This window comes from Amphiprion ocellaris, chromosome 11 (genome assembly GCF_022539595.1).
Source record: "Amphiprion ocellaris isolate individual 3 ecotype Okinawa chromosome 11, ASM2253959v1, whole genome shotgun sequence".
NCBI classification, from domain to species: domain Eukaryota; kingdom Metazoa; phylum Chordata; class Actinopteri; family Pomacentridae; genus Amphiprion; species Amphiprion ocellaris.
The window spans coordinates 10,073,151-10,095,115 of NC_072776.1; the positions used below are offsets into that span (position 1 = coordinate 10,073,151).

Genomic DNA, 21,965 nt, shown 5'->3' on the forward strand with positions numbered 1-21,965 from the left:
TTTCCTTTCTGAACAATTCAAATGTCCCTCTCTATCTCCCCACACATCCACCAACCACTGGAACACATCTCCAGAGTTCTGCCGGGCCAGCTCAGCTTCCCCTCAGAAGAAGTTCCGCCAGATGAAGGAGCCTTTTGAGAGGCAGCTGGCATCGTGATTGGACTGTACTTTGGTCTGTTCCAATCCAGCTTCAGCTCCAGAGACGGCAGGCGGGACGAGTCAACGGAGGCCGGGTGGACGAAGGCATGCAGCTGAGTACAATCCAGAAAACAACAGAGGAGGAGTGCAGCAGCCCAGAGCCAGAACAGACAGAGTAGCATGGTATGTCTTGTTGTGAAGCACGGAGATATGGGATCCCAGAATCAGTCATTTATAAGGGCTGACTGTGATCTCATAGTAGGGGGTGTTGAGAAACATGGAGGTATGAGATCCCAGAATCAGCCACAAGGGGAAGACTCTGGCAGAATAACAGCTAAATAAGGGAACATTGTGATGTTATAACCTGTGATTTGTAACTGATTCATGCTATAACCTAATAAGTGTGTTAAAGCTAACACAAATACCTATTTTTATAATCTTTGTTTAAGAAGTAACTAAGTCAGAACAGCAACTCACTGTGAAATGTGATGTTTTGGTTACCAGGGAAACTGATGTTTTTGATATGACAAATATGAGGAACTAATGCTTTATTGAATGGAAATGCTTTTAAGAGTTTGATTACTATGAAACTGAGATGTTTTAGAAAGAGTTTTGATTACTGTTAAACTAAGGTTTTTAACTTAGTAATGAAGTGAGAAGTCAAGAGCTGAGGTGAACTGAGGTCAAGTGTTCACAGTAAAGGTTATTAAGCTCAAAATAAATGTCAGGGATTTTTGTGAGTCTGACATCTGTTTCCTGACCGGAGGCCTGCTCTGAGCTGCAGATGGAACAGATACATTAATAGAGAAGTGAGACTGAGTGGAAGGGTCCAAACAGTCCAAACAGTTAGTTTCAGTTCCTCAAACATGGAGGGGTCTTAGGAGGAGTTGGGGGGAGCTGGTGGAACAGTCCAGAGTGGATGGTTTTGGTTCCTCCAGAGCACGCGGGGGCCGGGCGGTGGCCGGGCGGTCCAGGGTTCTAGTTCCTCCAGAGCACTCAGAGGCCACGAGGTCAGTGGATGGAAGCAGTGCACGAGTGAGGAGGGGGATGAATGCTGTCATCACGTATGTTAATTAAGGGTGCAGTTCTTGCATATGCAAAAGGTTCAGTTGTTGTATAAATTGCAGTGGATCGAGACACGAGTTGGGAGTCGTTGCGAGGTGGTCACTCGTTGCAAGCCAGGGTAGAAATGCTCTGAGCAAAGGGGATTTTACCACGTAACTCGGACGGGGGATTCAACATGATCTGCAAAGGAATATCTGTTCTATGGGAATTATGGACTGAAGGAGTGCTCTTTCTGCACTGTTTGAGGATTACAAAAGACTGTGATCTAAAAATAACGCTGACTGAAGGAATATAACTGAACTCTACTATTTCCAAAGGATTAACACCAGAATGGATTAACAAAGTTTTTACTGGCCCAAAGAACAAAAATGGATACAAGCAGATCTAAATCTGGACCGAACCCCCTCCACCTCCTCCCTGGAGCAGAGCCCCAGCGGGGCATCGGTCTTCAGGTGAGCAGCCGGTTGTGCACCCCGTCTGCTCTCCCCCTCCAAATTACATAGTTTGGGTGATTATTACTTCTCTTATATGAAAGCATAGTTCCACTTATGAGTCATGTTAAGCAATTGGAAGAATATTAATGTTTGATTGAGTGTTGTGATTTAGGAGCTTATGCTACGCCCTTGCTGAAATTATAATAAAACATTTATCCTGCAATTAAAGTTAACAGATTGGAAATTCTATTTATTTTTATCATGATAATGAATTAATCACGTATATCTTCTCAGTTTGTAAAAAGTCAGGTTATTGTGTGCATTATATCTAAAACTGGTTCTGTCAGATTACCTATTCGTTGGGGCCGGGGGTGGCCTTTTTTAAACTTATCCTTGGGGTTATCCGTGCCTTAACCTCTAAATTTAAACCTAGCAACTTACCAAGTGCAGAATCCGATGAGAGAAAAGCTGCCGTTAACAGACGTGACTGGTAATTAATTTGACCATTCGAAAGTGGCTACTCAGTTGAGTTAGTTATCAGAGGAAGCAGGATAGGCGTCTGGATGGAGGCAGTTAGAAGCTAGGCGAATTTTCTCGCTTACCAGCTTAAACGTTCCTCAGATCTCATCTGGGTTGTACCATATGGGCTACGGGAACCGGACCCGTTAGATGGAGAGCTGGTCCAGTAATCCTCTGATAGTTAATTAATTTATTTGATTGATTTAGGAGGTTACTGGCCTTAGGAATTCACATGCCCCCCTTCTGCCGCTGTCTCAGTCGCTGCTTCCTCTGCAGTCGTGCTGAGTAGCGGCGGGAGTCCTCCTGGAACGATTGTAGGAATTCTAATCCCTGATTGTTGTCCATTTTCGACTTTGTCCATCTTGTTGTCTCGAGTCGTCTGCTCCTTCAAATCCGCTCGTAGCGCATAGAGTCAGGATGAGGGCAGACTAGGTTCGACTACTCCGCTAAGTCGTCCTGGGCTACCTGATTGCCCTCACGACTTTCACGTATCTCCCCTGCGGTGCTTCCTACACCCTTCTGCAGGTCTAGTGACCCTGAATTATTTTCTCTCAGCCGGTCACCACACTTTTCCTTCCATGGAAATACACAATCCTCACGTCAGGTTACAATCCATCGTTATAATCCTGAGTAGGAAACAAAAAAACAACAGAAGTCCTCTCTCTGACTTCCAGTGATTCAGAGTCCCGTCTGCTCAGACCTCAGACCATCACTTCTCTCTCTCTGCCAAAGCGGATATCTACAATCCCAACTTCAGCTTTTAACCTTCGGATCACAGGGTATCCACCTCTCTAACTGGGGATTTATTATTTGTTCGGGCGCCACATGTGCATTCCTAAGGCCAGTAACCTCCTAAATCAATCAAATAAATTAATTAACTATCAGAGGATTACTGGACCAGCTCTCCATCTAACGGGTCCGGTTCCCGTAGCCCATATGGTACAACCCAGATGAGATCTGAGGAACGTTTAAGCTGGTAAGCGAGAAAATTCGCCTAGCTTCTAACTGCCTCCATCCAGACGCCTATCCTGCTTCCTCTGATAACTAACTCAACTGAGTAGCCACTTTCGAATGGTCAAATTAATTACCAGTCACGTCTGTTAACGGCAGCTTTTCTCTCATCGGATTCTGCACTTGGTAAGTTGCTAGGTTTAAATTTAGAGGTTAAGGCACGGATAACCCCAAGGATAAGTTTAAAAAAGGCCACCCCCGGCCCCAACGAATAGGTAATCTGACAGAACCAGTTTTAGATATAATGCACACAATAACCTGACTTTTTACAAACTGAGAAGATATACGTGATTAATTCATTATCATGATAAAAATAAATAGAATTTCCAATCTGTTAACTTTAATTGCAGGATAAATGTTTTATTATAATTTCAGCAAGGGCGTAGCATAAGCTCCTAAATCACAACACTCAGTCAAACATTAATATTCTTCCAATTGCTTAACATGACTCATAAGTGGAACTATGCTTTCATATAAGAGAAGTAATAATCACCCAAACTATGTAATTTGGAGGGGGAGAGCAGACGGGGTGCACAACCGGCTGCTCACCTGAAGACCGATGCCCCGCTGGGGCTCTGCTCCAGGGAGGAGGTGGAGGGGGTTCGGTCCAGATTTAGATCTGCTTGTATCCATTTTTGTTCTTTGGGCCAGTAAAAACTTTGTTAATCCATTCTGGTGTTAATCCTTTGGAAATAGTAGAGTTCAGTTATATTCCTTCAGTCAGCGTTATTTTTAGATCACAGTCTTTTGTAATCCTCAAACAGTGCAGAAAGAGCACTCCTTCAGTCCATAATTCCCATAGAACAGATATTCCTTTGCAGATCATGTTGAATCCCCCGTCCGAGTTACGTGGTAAAATCCCCTTTGCTCAGAGCATTTCTACCCTGGCTTGCAACGAGTGACCACCTCGCAACGACTCCCAACTCGTGTCTCGATCCACTGCAATTTATACAACAACTGAACCTTTTGCATATGCAAGAACTGCACCCTTAATTAACATACGTGATGACAGCATTCATCCCCCTCCTCACTCGTGCACTGCTTCCATCCACTGACCTCGTGGCCTCTGAGTGCTCTGGAGGAACTAGAACCCTGGACCGCCCGGCCACTGCCCGGCCCCCCGCGTGCTCTGGAGGAACCAAAACCATCCACTCTGGACTGTTCCACCAGCTCCCCCCAACTCCTCCTAAGACCCCTCCATGTTTGAGGAACTGAAACTAACTGTTTGGACTGTTTGGACCCTTCCACTCAGTCTCACTTCTCTATTAATGTATCTGTTCCATCTGCAGCTCAGAGCAGGCCTCCGGTCAGGAAACAGATGTCAGACTCACAAAAATCCCTGACATTTATTTTGAGCTTAATAACCTTTACTGTGAACACTTGACCTCAGTTCACCTCAGCTCTTGACTTCTCACTTCATTACTAAGTTAAAAACCTTAGTTTAACAGTAATCAAAACTCTTTCTAAAACATCTCAGTTTCATAGTAATCAAACTCTTAAAAGCATTTCCATTCAATAAAGCATTAGTTCCTCATATTTGTCATATCAAAAACATCAGTTTCCCTGGTAACCAAAACATCACATTTCACAGTGAGTTGCTGTTCTGACTTAGTTACTTCTTAAACAAAGATTATAAAAATAGGTATTTGTGTTAGCTTTAACACACTTATTAGGTTATAGCATGAATCAGTTACAAATCACAGGTTATAACATCACAATGTTCCCTTATTTAGCTGTTATTCTGCCAGAGTCTTCCCCTTGTGGCTGATTCTGGGATCTCATACCTCCATGTTTCTCAACAGTCTCTTAGAAAACATCATAGTATAGCCTTTGCTATGAAAAAACGCCATCATATACATCCTATATTGTACAAATAATAAGTCAAAGGAAAGAGACATACAGTGTAGAATTGTAGTAATTGTGGGCTGACTGATTTACTGATTATCAGTATTTTATTTTTTACTGATTTACGGTAATAAATACATTTAAAAATGGCGCTACTTTGGCTCTGAACCTTTATCTGCCTGTGGTCGCTCTGTCTTCTGGAGTGATTTGATTGGTTATACGTCACGAATAAAACTCCTTTAACTTAACATCTGTAAACAAAACAAAAACGTATCAACAAAGTTTTCTGTTAGAGTTTGTGTTCTTCTAAGTTTAACTCCAAGATTTTAAATACTTTCATTTACTACAAATGAATATCTACTCCAGATGTCTCACTAATAATCATTATCAGCCCTAAAAACCCACAAAACACCCCTCTATACTGGACCACACTTAGTACAGTCCGGTTCCCCCTTCTATAAATCTGCTTGGAATCTTCCACTTCCTGTTTGTCAAAGTGGCCTTCTACCTGGACAGGTTTTGTTGGAGCTCATGCAACAAACGTTTTGGGTAACTGCACTTTAATATGGATGGATGACACTGAATTAGAGTCTGTTTTAATGAGACTGAGTTAAGATGTGTAGCTCTGTCATTAAATAGGAAATTATTTCTCAGAATTCACAGAGAAAAGTCTGAAATGTTTGCTAGGTTAGCGTCCCACATGTTCTTTGGCTCAGCTAAAGCTAACTCTCTGCAACTTCTGGATCTCTTGAGTTGCTTGTTGAAATATCTTGCTATAGGTGCTGAAGCTCAGAAAGTCTGAGATGTTTGTTCAAAATAAGCTCATTCTCAAGTCTTATCTGAACTGTCCTCTTTTGTTTTAACTTTCCCTAAACTCAGGAGTTAATGAAAGAGCAGCACATCCAGACTCAGTCTCGTTTATGTAGAGATTAAACTTCAGTGTCATTCACTGATGTTAAAGTGCAGTTTTTCAAATGTTTGTTGCACATGCTCCTGACCAAACCAGTCCAGGTGGAAGACGATGTGAAGAGAAAGCTCCAGAGGATGAATATCACACATTTACATTGGAAATAAATAACCTTTAATTAGACATTGTCATGCAACAGTTGGATTTCCCTTCAATGATGTTCAAATCTTTGAGTGTTTTGTTGATGTTGGTTTCTAAATGTTTTTTGACACTCGGCCCCAAAGATTAAAATCTTTTTCGGCTCACAAGCTGCAACAATTCACACATTATCAACTATCTTTCTGACTAAACTAAGATAAAAAGGGAAAAACCGCCTGATTCCTGCATCATGAATGTAAATCTTTTTGGTTTTCATGACAGTAAACTGAATATATTTGAGTTTGACATTTTATAAAGCAAAACAAAAAATGAATTACTGGAGAAAACAATCAACAGATTAATGGTCAAAGAAAATGTGTTTTCTAACATATATGGCTGAATTACTCCAACATTACAAGTTACATGCAATTTTAATTCAGTTTTATTTGTATAACGCCAATTACAGGTCAAATTGTTTCAAGAGGCTTTATTTTTAATTTTTTTGTTATATTTAAAATATGACAAAGTAAGAAATTTAAACCTCTTGACTAATCCAATTTATTATTTGGTTTTTAAGAGACTAATGGACAACTAAAATAACTTTCTCCACTAAAACTAATAAACATGAGGTCAAATAGAAGGAACAGTTCAATACTGCAGTCCCACGACGACAAGAATAAAGTTTGTCGAGAAAAACTAAATCTGCTGATGGATTCCATTAAAGTCCTAATAAATGATAATAAAGTGTGATACTAAAGGTTTGTGGTGCTAAAAATGTCAAAGCAAAGATATCAAGTTGAACATCTGGATGGAGGTTGATAAAAGTTGACCTCCCTTCATGTCTCTGGAGCGACTCCATGGATTTTATGGATGGTGGTTAAAGACCTGCCCTTCTAGTGGTCTTCCTTCTAGTCGCTGTAAAAAGTCAGTCCATCCTGGCCGACTTCAACACCTCTTCATGACAACTTGTTCTGCCTCCGACCTCGTGGAAACTCCAGAAACTCGGGAAAACCCGTGGAGACTCGAAGAACTCGTGGAGACTCGAAGAACTCGTCGGGCGGGGGAAGGTGTGGTGGGCGGTGGGGGGAGGTGGGGGAAGGCCGCCACCCACCTCCCCGCCTACTCTCCGCCCTGACTCCACCCAGACTCCGCCTTGGTTCCGCCCATGTGGTCACTTCAGGAACTACGATGCCAAAGGGACGACGAATTTATTTCTTTTTAACTGATCTGTAGCTCAGTGAGTTAAGGATTTGCCTATGGAGCTGCAGGTCGCCGGTTCAAGACCAGACACTTCTTAAATTTTCTCAAAATTCTGACAAAGACAAAGAAAGAAAAAGGCCGGTGGCGGGTCTTGAACCTGCGACCTTCCAGTTGGTAGTCGCTCTTCTTTTCCCCTGAGCTATCCGCTCAGATACTAATTCTTCTTTTTTTTGCGCATTTATCATCTATGTTTTGTCATTTTCGAGTTTTTTTTTTAACTCGAGTCTCGACTCGACCGTTTTTCTCAGGAGGTTGGGCTTCGGCCTTTGTGCTGGAGGGTTGAACCCTCAGTTCCAAGACTTTCCAAAGCCTCCACACCTCCCGAGTCCTCAGGACCTGAGCTTTCACACAGTCTGAGGGCTGAAATTTTCTAAGTCCCACAGTAGTTCTCTGTTAGATTTAACTTTCAGACAGTCCAAGGACTGATATCCTCTAAGTTCCTGAGTACTTCTCTGATAGTTTGAACCTTCAGACAGTCTGAGGACTGAAGTTTTAAAAGTTTCTCAGTACTTCTCTGTTAGTTTGAACTTTCTGGTTAACAGAAGCCTTAAAACTTGTGACCATGAGTCTTGATTTCACATTTAGACCATCAATCTGAGGTCTTCTCAGACCTTCACCTGTGGGTTTTTTAGAAATCCTCAACAAACTTTGATTCTCTTCACTGAACAGTAAAGTTTGTGGAGATCAGAAGGTAACATTAGTTTGATCAATGCCTTCAACTACTAGTAGACTTTATCTGGAAAGCGATTTTCTGAAATGAGTTCTTAGTAAATCTGTCCACAATCAAACCAAGAACATAGAAAGAGGAAATGTTTGAAGAAACAACTTGATGTTTTCGTTTCAGACGAGAAAACACTTTAAGACCTTCATCTGTTTTTGCTCTTTTTGATCGTTTTATTGTCTCTTCTGTTTAATTTGATCTTCTAAAGTTTAACTGGTGTCTTTTCAAATGTTTTGTCTTTAGTTTGATTCTTCTTAAATGCTTAGTTTTGCTCTTTTCTCACTTTTTATTCTTTTCTCATGTCTGATTTGATTTCGAAATGTTTTGTCTTTTTAATGTTTGTTGTTTTTTCAAATGTTTTATCGGCTTGTTTGAAAAATTTCCTTTTCTTTCCCAATGTTTAATTTTTCGATTAAATCTTTAAGGTTTTTCTTTTTAAATATTTTACCACCTTTTAATGTTTAATTTTCTTTATAAATGTTTCATTGCATTTTCTGTTTAATTCCTATTTAAAGTTTTATTGTCTTTAATATTTAATTTTCGAATTAAACATTTAATTTTTTAATTAAATATTTTGTATTTTTTTAGAATGTTTAATATTCTTCCTGTTTAATTATATTTTTTAAATGTTTAATTATCTAAAATATTTCATCTTTAATGTTTAATATTTTTGTTTAAAAAATTTTTGTTTAATTTCATAATTACATGCTTTGTAGCTTCTGTTCAATTATCTAATTAAATATTTTGTCTGTTTAATATAATTTAATTGTCTTTAATTTTCTTGCTAAAAGTTTGGTATTAAATGTTTTTTTCCTTTGATTTAATTGCTTATTTAATGTAGTTTATTTCTTTATTCTTTTTTTCTGTCAAGATTTTAACCCCAACCTTAGAAATGAAACAAACCCTTAAATCACAATGAAAATACTTCTGTTGTCACAATCATGAGTTAGTCAATTATTCAGTTTATCAATTCAACTTTATTTGTTGAGCACCTTTCACACAGATGACAAAACTAAACAAGCAAAGAGAAAAAACTATGCTAAAACTATGATTAAAACTCAACACATTTAAAAAAACAAAAAAGATTTAACAATAAAATATGTGTCCAGGGGATGGAGGGAGTTTATTGAAGTCTTCTTGGGCTCACATGGTAAATCATTTAAAATATTAACTCGATATTCAGTCTAAGGAAACTGCAGAGCGACAGAAGAACCAACAATATCTCCTGTTTTCTCCTTTAATGAGTCCACTCTTCTTGTGCTTTCAGACCAAAGAACTACAGACTCTTCACAACCTGCTCAAACTCTTGGTACAGGACCTCACCACACGGGTCAAGAAAGTTTCTGTCTCATTTCTACTCTGAAGATCACCTTCTCCTGCTCAAATTGCTGACAAATGTTTCTGCTGCTCTAAAGTCTGGTCTCCAGAACTTCCTATAAACTCTCAAAGTGTCTTCTGCTGCAGGTTGCTTTGTAGAACTGTTACAGAAAACCTCACTAAACCACATGGAGGTGCCTCAAGATAGTCGTCCAAATGAAACCGTACAAAAACCAAACTAGCACAACCCAAACACTAAAGTCTCCTGCAGCCTACCAGAGAACCTCTGAGAACAGAGAATCAGGACAGGAACTCTTACCTTCTGGACAACCAACGATGGTTCTCAAACAAGAATACAGAATGTGTCTGACCAAAAACCTCTGAAGACTCACTACAGCCAAGATAAAGACACAACTCAGCTGCACCAAATCCACTAATCACTGCAGACATTAGCACCATGTGCTAACTGTGGCTAAAGAACCACATTTACCAAGACAACTATCCAGTACAAAGCCCTAAAACACACCAAGAAGCACATTAAAGACGATTTTACTGCTGGAAGCTGCAAGCCAACGCCTAAATAACAAACTGAAGCAATGGAGCCAAACCCGGTTCAGTGGTGAACAGAAGCAGAGGAAATGTTTGTCTGCAGCTAAATAAAGCAGGAAGACACTGAGCTGCTCAGGTGTTCCTGATAACACCAAGCAGCCACCTGGACAGCCAATAGGAACACAGCTTCCTGGAAGTCCAGAGGGCTGGCTTAGTGAAGGAAATTTAGTTTAAATTTGAAGCAGAAAGTTAACAAAGAAAGTTGAAAACCACCTTCTGATACCTGAAATCTCTGAGTTTTCACACAAAGAACGCCTGAACATGTCAAACTGGCTTCATAGTAGAACCATCATTGTAAAAACGTCATAGTATGGTGTGTTGCTCAAAAAACATTAGGACCCGGCTGTCTAGGGTCGCCGAGGAGCAACACAAAAACAGGACAAACGCTGGTTTCCAGGGGGTTAGGCAGCTATTTATTTGAAAGAGTAAGTTTACAACAACACAACATGTGAGCAGAAAAATCACAGTCTGTCTTTAGTTCAGCTGAAAATATTAGTTTTTGTCTTTTTTTATTGACCAAACTTTTCAGGAAGTAGATGAAGAATAATTAAAGCTCTCATGTAGAAGTCCAACTTATTTTGGATCCTTGTGGAGAGTTTAATCTTAGAGTTTGTAAAGCTGTTGAGTTTTTAGAGTCACATTGTTTTGGCATTTCATAACTGAGTCCTGAAATAAAATTACAGTTGTGGATTTCTGTCATTTAGTCTGGACTAAACAAATAACAGCAGCATAAATCTCAGACGTCATTATGAGGAGTCTGGATTGAGGTTTCTCACTTGATAATGATCAAAACATGAAATTTAGGTTGGTTTAAAGAAATATTTCACCTTAAATCTTTGAATGTTGACCTAAAAGGTTGGTTTCAGGAAGTATTCCACCTACAAGGTCCTCACACATTCACCTTAAAGGAACATTCCACCAAAAATCCTTGGACATGCACCTAAAATGTTGGTTTAACCGAGTATTCCATTCAAAATCCTCAAAGAGACCTGAGGGGCTGGTTAAAAGGAATATTCCACCTAAAACCTCAAATATGGTTTAGTGATGTGCGCAGTGATTAATGGGTTTGGTGCAGCTGAGTTGTGTCTTTATCTTGGCTGTAGTGAGTCTTTAGAGGTTTTTGGTCAGACACATTCTGTATTCTTGTTTGTGAACCAACGTTGGTTGTCCAGAAGGTAAGAGTTCCTGTCCTGTGGTTTAGAAAAAATCCTTCAATGTAGACCAAAAAAGTTAGTATGGAGGAATATTCCACCTGAAATGTAGACCCTAGAAGTTGGTTTGGAAGAATAAACATCCTTACATGTAGACTGAAAGACGGTTTGGAAGAAAATTCCACCTAAAATCCTCCAATGTAGACCTAAAGGGTGAGTTTAATGATATATTCCACCTAAAATTGACTACTGTAGACCTTGGAGGTTTGTCTGATGGTATATTCCACCCAACATCCTTGAACATAAACTTAAAAAGTTCAAAGGAATATTCCACCTAAAATCCTTCAATGTAGACCAAAAAATCTTGGTGTAAAGGAGTATTCTACCTTAAATGTAGACCTAAAGGATGGTTTGGAGTAATATTCTCCTCTAAAATCTTCCAATGTAGACCTAAAAGGTTTATCTGATGGTATATTCTACCCAACATCCTGGAACATTTACCTAAAAGGTTGGTTTAATGGTATATTCCCAGAAGAACCCTTGAACATTAGGCTTAATGGTATATTCCACCCAAAATACTTGTACATATACCAAGAAGTCAGTGTAAAGGAAATGTAGACCTAAAAGGATTGTTTAAAGGAATATTTAAACGATTATTTTCATTATTTAATAATCTGTTATCAGTCAGAACCCTGACAAACTTATTTTCATCAGTTTTTTAGTGGAAGTCACAAATAAAGGAGCTCTTGGTTTTTCCCGGCGTTACTGAGTCCAAAGCTGCTGTTTCAACACAGACATGTTCACATGCATCCACAAACCTCTCAGCACTCAAACACCCACAGACAGGAGGCCTGCTGGACCGAGGCTCAGCGGCGTCCTCAGACCCACAAGTCGGGGAGTCGGTGAACTTGTTGGTCCGGTTTGAAGGCCTCCGTGTGGTCCAGTAGAAGTCCACGTAGTCAGTGTTGGCTTTGAACCGCAGCGACTGGCCTCCATCAGGTGGACCGGCTCGTCCTCGTAGGACTCCTCCCGTAGCCTTGAGGGAACCACAGGAACATTCAGTAGCTGTTGGAGTTCTTCCTGTCAGGCTCGTGGTAGAACAGCTCTGAAGAATCTTGTACTTGTCTTATCTGGAACAATCTAACAGCCTAAACTGTTAACAGCGGTGTAAAGAAGCAAACACAGGCATAGATTAGGACTCAAACTAGATTTATTTTAGAAAACAAATCAGCTTAGAGGCATTTGTTCACACATGTGGCTGAATAGGAGGCCGTCCAATCAGGTTAGAGGTCTTCACTCTGTAGGTTGGTTGTTCGGTGAGACTCTTGGACCTCCATCAGCTGATGTGGATGTTTGATGGTCTTTCTCTCTAGTGCCAGATGATTCATCCATGAATTCAGCAGCTACAGACTAAAATGAAGCTCATGCTGCTGTTATTGAATTCCTGTTCCAGATCAAATGTTCAGAGCTCACCTTGAATGCAGCCGTCTGCTGTCTGATAGTTTTTCTCATTGTAGTCTTCAATAAAGTCTTTTTCCTCATGTCAGGATGTGGTGAGACTCTTTCTCAGTCGCTGCAGACGTCCCTCATTGTGCATCTCCAGAGAAGAAACAGAAAAACTGATCACTGCTTCAGCATCACAAACGCTCTCCAGCATTGAGTGTTTTAGGAATTCATTCATTGTGTTGTGAACTTTGAAGGAGCAGAAACTTTACAGCTGCCAAAGATATGAGCTCCAATTCTGGATGTTTTAGGAGATGAAGTTCATCAAATGAACACTTGATGATTGCTGATAACTCTCATTAAATTACTGAAGAAATCCAACATAAAAACCTGTAAACTCTCAGGCAGCTTTTGTTAAAGTTTGTCTATAATTCTATCATCATGTTCTGGAACCAGGACTCTGCAGAAGCTCCTTCAAACAGATACTTGTGTGTTTCTATTTAAGGCCTCAGGTTTGAACGTACAGCAGAGGATTAGAAAGGAGTGATTTAAATTTTCAAATCAATCCAGTAAATGTTTGGAGTAAAAATGATTAAAATTTCGATTTATATAGATTTGTGTCAAATAATATTGTAGAGTCTCACTCAAATATATCCAAATGAGTTCAGTGTATTTACATTTTATAGAATATTTGACTTCTTAATCTCAATACTGTAGGGTCTGACCCTAAATATTATAATAATGATGTCAATTTAAATAAATAATATTTTAGTGCAGAGTCATAAACTTTAATCAGCTAAACTTACATAATAAATATCACTGTACAATCTTAACCTGAACATTCATATTATTGAGGTAAATTTACATAAATCATGATATTCTAGAGTCTGAACTGAAATATTTCTAACATTAATCTTTTTGTATTGTGCTGATAAACAACAATAACCCGACTTTCAGATAATATTTGTTGTCTGTGATTGTGAGACTAAATTCCTACACATTTTGGAACTTTACCTGTTGCAGTTGTAGGAATAAATAAAAATGAAATCTGTTCATTTCCACATTATGCACATTAATTTATTCTTAATATCTCAGACTGAATGGTAGCTGGCAGTAAAAACAAACTCATCTGCTGGACTGAATTTCCCAAAATGGAAACATGGACAGACTTTAACACTCATGTATCCATGGCAACGCTAACGTTTCTGCTTCTTACCAAAGTTCACAACACAAGTAAAGAGTTTAATGTAAAACTTCAGGGATGACTGCTAACCATAAGTATTCTGATCAATACTTCATGATCAATATCAGGACAGATGTTACAACTCCAGCTGTTCCATTAGACTGCAGTTATTCACAGAGAAATTAAAACATCACATTCCTCATGAAAACTAGATGGGACTTTGATTAAATAAAGTGTTGGTGAATAAACAGTGTAAAAAGTGCAAAGCAGCTCCATTAAATCAGGAGATGTGAGACTTCCACAGCATGGATCACCATCTGCTGTGTTGATTCATAGCTGAATGTCAGAATGAACTGAGATAGAAAAGTTGCTTTGAGCTGCAACATTATGGTCTGACAATCCAACACCATCACAGTTTTCATCTGGTTGTTTTGCTCCAACATGCTGTGAAGTTCAGTTTTTACCTGAATCAATACAGAGATTCTATTTCCAACCAAGACTGGAATAAAAATTAGAATGTTATGAGGTTATTAATGCAACTAAATCCTTTCAGATGGAAGGATTTACTTCTAAGTTCTAATTCAAGTTTCAGTTGGAGCACATTGCATTCACAAAGAAAAACAGCAATACCTTCATAGCAACATTTAATAAACCTAAAGCTTCCCTGTTGGCTCATTGGTGGAGTTTGTTACTGAGCATCTGAACCTTAAATCCAGTGAGACGACCATCTTCAGTCCAGGCCAGTCAGAGAACTTCAAGACCTTCCATCAGCTGGACCAGATGTGGCATCATCTCCCTCTGAACATCTGGATGACAGGAGAAAAGACAGAAATCAAACACAGATCACAGAAATACAATTTATTCACTTTCATCATTTTATAAAAGTAGCATGAACTTTATTAAAACTTGACATCAGTAATGAAAGTAAATGTTTTTATCTCGTGTTGAAGCTAAATTTAAAGTCAATTGTAATGACAGTTTATCCTGAGAGGAGTGAGAATGGAGCTTTTCTTTCCTTTTTAGAATATTCCCTCACAATATTCTGTTTATTATTGGCTTTAGAAGCATTTTTCTTTACTTATTTATTTTTAGATACCTTAGACTGATACACTTTGCTGGTTTGCAGATAATTTCATGTACAATGACAATAAAGATCTTCTATTACAACATATTGCTAAAACAAGAACTGCAAACCTTCTCAACCATCTCTCAGGCTCCAAAATTCCAACTGCAACAAAGAATTATCTGATGTAGTTATTATTATAATCTTTACTGAACCAGTCCTGGAATTAATAAAAAATCTGTATATGGATATGGTTTTCTCTGATGGGACCACTATGGAAGCCGTAGTAACAATTAACTATCCTTTGAAGGGAAAGATTAGGTCTTCTTCAGGTGGATAAAAAAATGCTCTGCCTTTAAAAAAAACTGCATACAATAAAGTAAATCTCTTCTGCACTGCACACATTCTACACTTTTGTATAACTCTGGATGTCAGAGTAAAGGCAGACAGATCCACCGATCAGCCACAACATTCTGACCACTGACAGCTGAAGAGAACAACATCCATCATCTTGTTCTAATGCAACGTTCTGCTGGGAAACCTTGACGTTCATGTGGATGTTTGACATGTACCACCACCTAAACACTGCAGGACAAACAACCCCCTAGTCTCCATGGCAACAGCAGTCCTTGATGCCAGCTGCCACCCTCAGCAGGACAAATTAAAACTGCTCAGGAGTGGTCCGAGGAACACGACAGAGCTAAGCTGTTCACCTGGGTTCCACACTCCCCACATCCAGATCTGATTGAGCATCTGTGGGATGGTCCAGGATCAGCCTGGTCTAGGTAGGACCCACCCTGCAACCCACAGGATCCACAGAATCCACAGGACATCCCCAGAGGTTCTGATGAACCACTGGGTCAGAGGAGTTTTAGCAGCATAAAGGGACCAACACAGTATTAGTCAGGTGGTCAGAATGTTATACTGTTATATTGTCATGCTGATTATATGATCAGTAAATGTTACCATCAATTATAACGTCCACATTGATCAGGAAAAAAAAAACAACTATCAGTTCATTCAGAAACTGTGGGGTTAAACCTAAAAACACAGACCTCAACAGCAGTTTGTTTCAAAGCAGAACACCAGCTGGTTTTCACTAAAGAAGCTTTCAAAGCAACAATTAAATGACAGTTTTGTTCTCATTAAGTTCAGAGTCAGCCAAAATAATTTACACACATCAGGAAAAGAACATTTTTTTATAGATATTTTATTTGTATAAGTACTTCTATACATAAAGATACCTCTTTCTAAGTTTGATCAAATCATGATAACTCTGTGTCCTGTTGTACGATGTTCTCCCAACAGATGGCGCTACCCTCATGGATGGAGCATCAACAAGTGATGTCTACAACACAACAGAAATGTCTGGAAGCCAGTGGCCACCACTTTGAGCACCTCTTGTAATTGTAGAGGCCAAAGATAACTTTTATTAATCTCGTGATGTCTGAATAAATTTGGTATTGAAATATTTATGCAAGTTTTTCTTTTCCTGATGTGTGTAAACATTATTTTGGCTGACTCTGTATGATGGGTTTCTGACAAGTCACCAGGCAACATCTTTTTATAATAATGACAAACATACCTGCATTCTACAGGAGTGATTTTCCTCATGTGCAGGTAAAGATGTGTGAGGAGCTTAGAGATGACAGGAGCAGGAGTCATCCTCACTAATTCAGCTTCCACCTAGAAACAGAAAGACCACAAACAAACACACTGATATACTCTCAAACGTTCAACCTCACAGCCTCAAAATATCTGTTTATGAAGTGTTGTGTTTCTAAATTCTGCTGAAAGCATTGACAGACATTCTCTTACAAGGTTGTGTAAAAAGCAGCCTGTCCTCTGAGCTACTGAGAAATCTTCCTGAACAAAGTTTCTGCATGTAAATCAGCTCAACAAAAACTAAAGCCTCAGTCAGAGATAACAGGTATCGCAAATTATAAACAACTTTCTTTGTTAACTCAGACTTTCTGCTTCAACCTCACATAAAAAGGGGAGTTTAACTCATCAGGTGACTGAAAATGAATGGCTTGTACAGTTCTAGATCCAAAAGTAGGATGTTTCATCTCATGTTTTACTACAAATACATGCATTAATAAATAAATACAACGGCTGGTTGTTAGTTTATTCACTATTGATGTCATTTTATATACTGGATTGAACTTGAGCAGTGGAAGAGAGAAGGAATTTAATGAAATTATGGAGATTCAGAGAGGTAATGTTGCGCAATGTTAAGTTAAGCACAGTTTAATTCAAACCAGCTGAATGTTAAACTTCAGTGCAGCTCAACGGGTTTCAGTTAACCTTAAAGTAAAATGACTTTTTTAAAAGCTAAAATACACAGCAGAGAAATACAGGTTGAGAAGGTCATTCTACTAATGACGGACAACTGCAGCAGCAACTAACAGGTGTTCAGCGGTAAGTTACCTGTGTTGATTAGCCCGCTAGCTAACTTAGCCGCTTAGCTAGCTAACGCGTCCGGACCAACTGCTCAAACACGACAAAACACAACTCTTCACAAGTCGCTGACTTAACGTACAACAAAATAACGCTACAGGTTAGAAATATTTATCTTCTTACCGTGTTTTACTCCAAAAACAAGGTCAACAGCAGCCAGAGATAGTGATGGTCCTCTGATACCCGAGGTTTCGACACATGCGCTGTAGCTCATGAAGCAAACGTATCGAGCCACTGTGCCGAGGCGTGGTTTGGTCATGTGACTCGTGACGTTTGAATCACTTCAGCGACGTTTGAAGCACTCAACTGCTTCGAATCACCTGATTGGTTCGGTTTGTGAATCACTCAGCGGGATCGAGTGTTCCGGGATAGGAGATCCCTATTTAGTGTTGTTCATTTGAATTGTTTTTCGCAGAGTAGATTGTTTTTTTTGCTGTTGTTGCCGTGATTTGCTTTGAGAGTTAGTAGTATGTCAGATTTCGTATTTTGTAGAGGATAGATAGATAGATAGATAGATAGATAGATAGATAGATAGATAGATAGATAGATAGATAGATAGATAGACAGATAGTCATCATTAACGTTAGATATAGATAAATAGGTAGATATATTATATATAGATAAGACATATATATATATATATATATATATATATATATATATATATATATATATATATATATATATATATATATATATATATATATATATATATATATATATATTTATTTATTTATATATTCCCAACTCACCACCCCCATGCCACAACACCTGGCACAGAACCTTGTCAGGTGCTTAGCTGACAGACTACAAACCAAAGAAAAGAACAGTTCACTGGCTGTTGCTACACTTGTGGCTCTTCAGTTCAAAACTTTTGGATTCACCAATCAGAGTGGCAGCCAGTGTGAAAGAACGTTTAATAACAGAATGCACAACAATTAACATAAAGAATACCAAGCAGCAGTCATCTACGTCACAAGCACCACCACAGCCTCGTCCTCCATCACCAGCTGCACCTTCCACAGGTATTTTTTTTCTCTTCTGAATAGGGAATGACTGACATTTCTGGTGATGATAATGATGATCTTCAATATTTTTCAGTTCAACTGTGGAGCCTATTAGACGAAGACGCAAGTAGAGCCTGGCAAAGGCAAAGTGCCACAGCGAATGCAATTGTAGAAATAACGGCAGACCCACTGGCTTACTGGGCAACCCACAAAACCGTTTACCCAAACTTGTACAATGGAGCCAAACATTTCCTGTGTACCTCAGCCTCATCTGTGCCGTGTGAACAGGTTTTTTTTCTAAGGCTGGGGAGATAGTGAGTAAAAGAAGGAACTGCTTGAGTCCCAAAACTGTTGATAAATTATTTCTCAATAAAAGCTCATAACCAGTTACATAAGCACACCCTCTTTACTGACCTCTTTACCAATAAACGCCAAGACATACTTTGCCAAAATCCATAATAATCCATATAATCTTTATTTGCACCAGCCCCATGTGAAAATGTCATCAGTCTGTATTTGTAAAGCATCTCATGAATGTAGCAGCACCGTTTAAATGTTTCATAACACAGAATATAAGTGAAGAGTATATAGTGTTACAGACAAACATGGCAAATAAGAAACGTGCTCTTCAATAGTTATTGTCATTATTATTACTAGTAATATTATTTTTGCGTCCACTAGAACCCATACAATCATCTCGTGTAGTCAAACAGGATTGTGTGCATGGCGAATCAAATCCAAAACAATCCTTGAACCAACGACCACGTCTTGATTGCACTTCATTTTATTGACCACTAGATGTCCTACTCGAGCACTGTGTGTGTCATTGAGGCCTCGAGTAATGAACCATGTTTTGAATGAAGTGTCGAAGCTTCAACAAAGCCTCGATCAGCCATCACTAGTCAACAGCAGCCAGAGATGCTACCAGACGTGCCGACCATAGATATACATAGACTAGATACGCTAGCGCGCTGTCTTCTATACATGTCTATGGTCTGACCAATCACTGCTCTCTGGCTCTCAGTCAGTCTGACCAATCGCTGCTCTCTGGCTCCGCCCTCTGAGAATCTTGTTGTCGTTTGGCTCCACACTTGCTGATGACCACTTCCTGTCTCAGAAAATGAAAAACTGACCTTTTTTCGTTTCTGTCTCTTACTGATTTTATTTTTTTGTTATTCTAAATATAAAATGAAAATCAAAGCATTTTTAAAATTTCGTATATCCCTTTTTGATCATGAAAAGGAAAAACGCCTTGTATTTCAATTTTAATTTTTGCATTTTAAAACGAAAATCAAATAACCACTCGTTTTTTGTTTTTCAATACCCGTTTCAGAACGGAAAATCCAATTGCCAGATAAATACACGGACCGGGGCAGATTACATAAGTGTATTCTTCTTTCTGCTTCCTTTCATTCAGAATTTTGGAAACTTTTGTTTTTGTATTGTATTGAATATTTTTGTTTGTTTCTTTCTTTTTTGTTGTCAATAAATTAAATAAAAACCAACTAACTACAGAGCATAATGCAGAAATAGATACTTGGGGTATTTTAGTGTTAATATATAATTGCAGGACTTTTTGTAACATAGTTGACAGGTATCATAGTTGACATTTTTGCTGTTTTCAGGCCTAAAATCAACATGGCAGCCTATAACCAAACACCACATGGTATTTTTAGAGAAAGATTCTTCTAAATATTATATATACAACTGAGTAAAATTGAAATTGAAAGATATTTATAAAGATGTTGTAGTGAAACTCTCTACACTTGACTCACACATTACTTTATATTAAATAACTCAGAAAGCCTTGGAGTCTTGCCAGTCTTTTCTTCAGGAGGAAATGACATCATGTGGAACAGGTCATGTGATGTGGAATTAACACACTTCCTTGAGAGGTATTTTTGTAATGGGTAACTTAGTTGAAAGTGATTTCTCTGACACAGATGCAATTTATTATCTTCCGTATAAAATTTGATATATTGAAAAAAAAAAGAAATATAGATAGATTAAACCTTTACTGATCCCACAGCGGAGAAATTTATATCTGTCATGTTTATCTCAACTTAATAAAAAGAACACAATCAAAATGATTTTGAATAAGCTCATTTTATTATTGTTTAGCTAATTAGAAGGTGGTTGTTATTAAATTTGGGTGGTTATTTAGTTGACATTTCAGTGATATTCAGTCATTTTTTTTATTAATAAGTGATTGTATCCATAATAAATAATTATGGAATTTGTAAAGACATGATCATAATGAACATCAGTTGTTTTTTTAAACTTTTAATAAAAATGTATGCAAGATATATCCCATGGACTTAAAAAGTCCCTCAATTATTATTGACCCTTTAGAAGCTGTGTGCCATGACATAGTTTGTCCAGCAGAGCTTCTCCAACTCCACTGTTTACTGTCAGCACTGTGTGCAGCACATGTAGCAGCGTACACAGCTGAGCAGGTGGTGGTGCAGAGTCAAATTTTGTCTTCATGGTTCAAGTTGCTAACTAGTTTGTGAAATACATTGCTGTAAAGTTAATACACATTAACCCTGTTATTATCCCTTTTCAATGTAACTCAAACAGACATAAATGATATCAGTCGATATATCTATAATAGAATTTCTGACTTTCCTAAATTAGTATTGGCCTCAAAATGCAGTATCAGTCATATGCTACTAAGCACTGTTTTGTCACACAAAGAATGCCCTCATGTTCATCAGATCAGCAAAAAAAGGCAATTTAAAGTGTGATTCGACACCCAAATTATTTAAGCAGCAGAATTGAATCTTTTAGCAGGATAATGATCCAAATGTGCCGCACAGATATTGAAAATATATTTTGATTAAGAAAAAAGGTGTTTTAAAGTAGTTCTTGGTTTAAGTGTCCAAATATTTTAAAGCCACCATAATTGTACTTCCGCAACCCAGAGTGGGTTATAGAGACAGAAGACACAGGTTGTACAGATAAGTCTGATTTTTATGTCCAATAAAAGGGATTTTCCAGATTGAAATGGTTTCTTTATTATTATTTTTTTTATCATTTTAAGATACAACATTGTATTCTTTATTTTTATGGTATTGCTTCCTTCCCTGAACAACTGGGTTTTGTCCGGTGCAGCAGCTTGTCATATTTACTAAAGTAATAAAGTAAACCTTGCCTACAGCAAATGCACTGAGGTACTGCTTTAACCCTCTGCTGTCAGTTCGTCTGTATCTCCAGTAGCCCGTCCTCCCCTGGCCAGACTCTGTTACACATTACCTTTCAGATAGATGTTATCATCCAAACCAGCCCCCACATGGAACCTGTCACTGAATGACACAACAGCAACACAACCAACCAATCTCCTGCACCGGCTGCTCTTTACAATGGCGGGCCTTCTGCAGTGTACTAAGTTTAAAGTGCAATCCCCTGTGCGAAGTCCATAACAAAAGAACAGTTGATTTCATAGTGCTCGCTGCCTTCCTGGACTCATTACCAACCCCTTTGTGTAAGTGTGCTTTGTGTGCACGTTTCCTGAGTTTGAAAAGGCAAATACATCAAAATGCACAATCAAAAGAATCCAACATAGAAGCAAAAGACTTTAGGAGGCGGAACAGATTAGTTGATTATTAATATGCTACTGTGTCAGAGCGAGGATGACTGTTTTGGGAGTCATTGTGTTAAAAATATCTTTATTGTGGTGGATCATGTTTGGGTA

At 38.5% G+C, this 21,965-nt stretch overlaps 1 long non-coding RNA gene across 2 annotated transcripts; it reads right to left on the minus strand.

The window, feature by feature from the left end:
* Positions 1–9,507: 9,507 nt before the first annotated feature.
* Positions 9,508–17,487, minus strand: LOC129349963 (uncharacterized). 2 transcript variants are annotated; one of them, XR_008603136.1, is made up of 4 exons: positions 17,388–17,487; positions 16,390–16,490; positions 12,368–14,547; positions 9,508–12,268 (listed from the first exon to the last, which is right to left on the minus strand). It is a non-coding gene; the product is annotated as an uncharacterized LOC129349963 (long non-coding RNA). The 2 variants fall into 2 exon arrangements; XR_008603135.1 differs by lacking the exon at positions 9,508–12,268 and having other exon boundaries at positions 12,308–14,547.
* Positions 17,488–21,965: the final 4,478 nt, after the last annotated feature.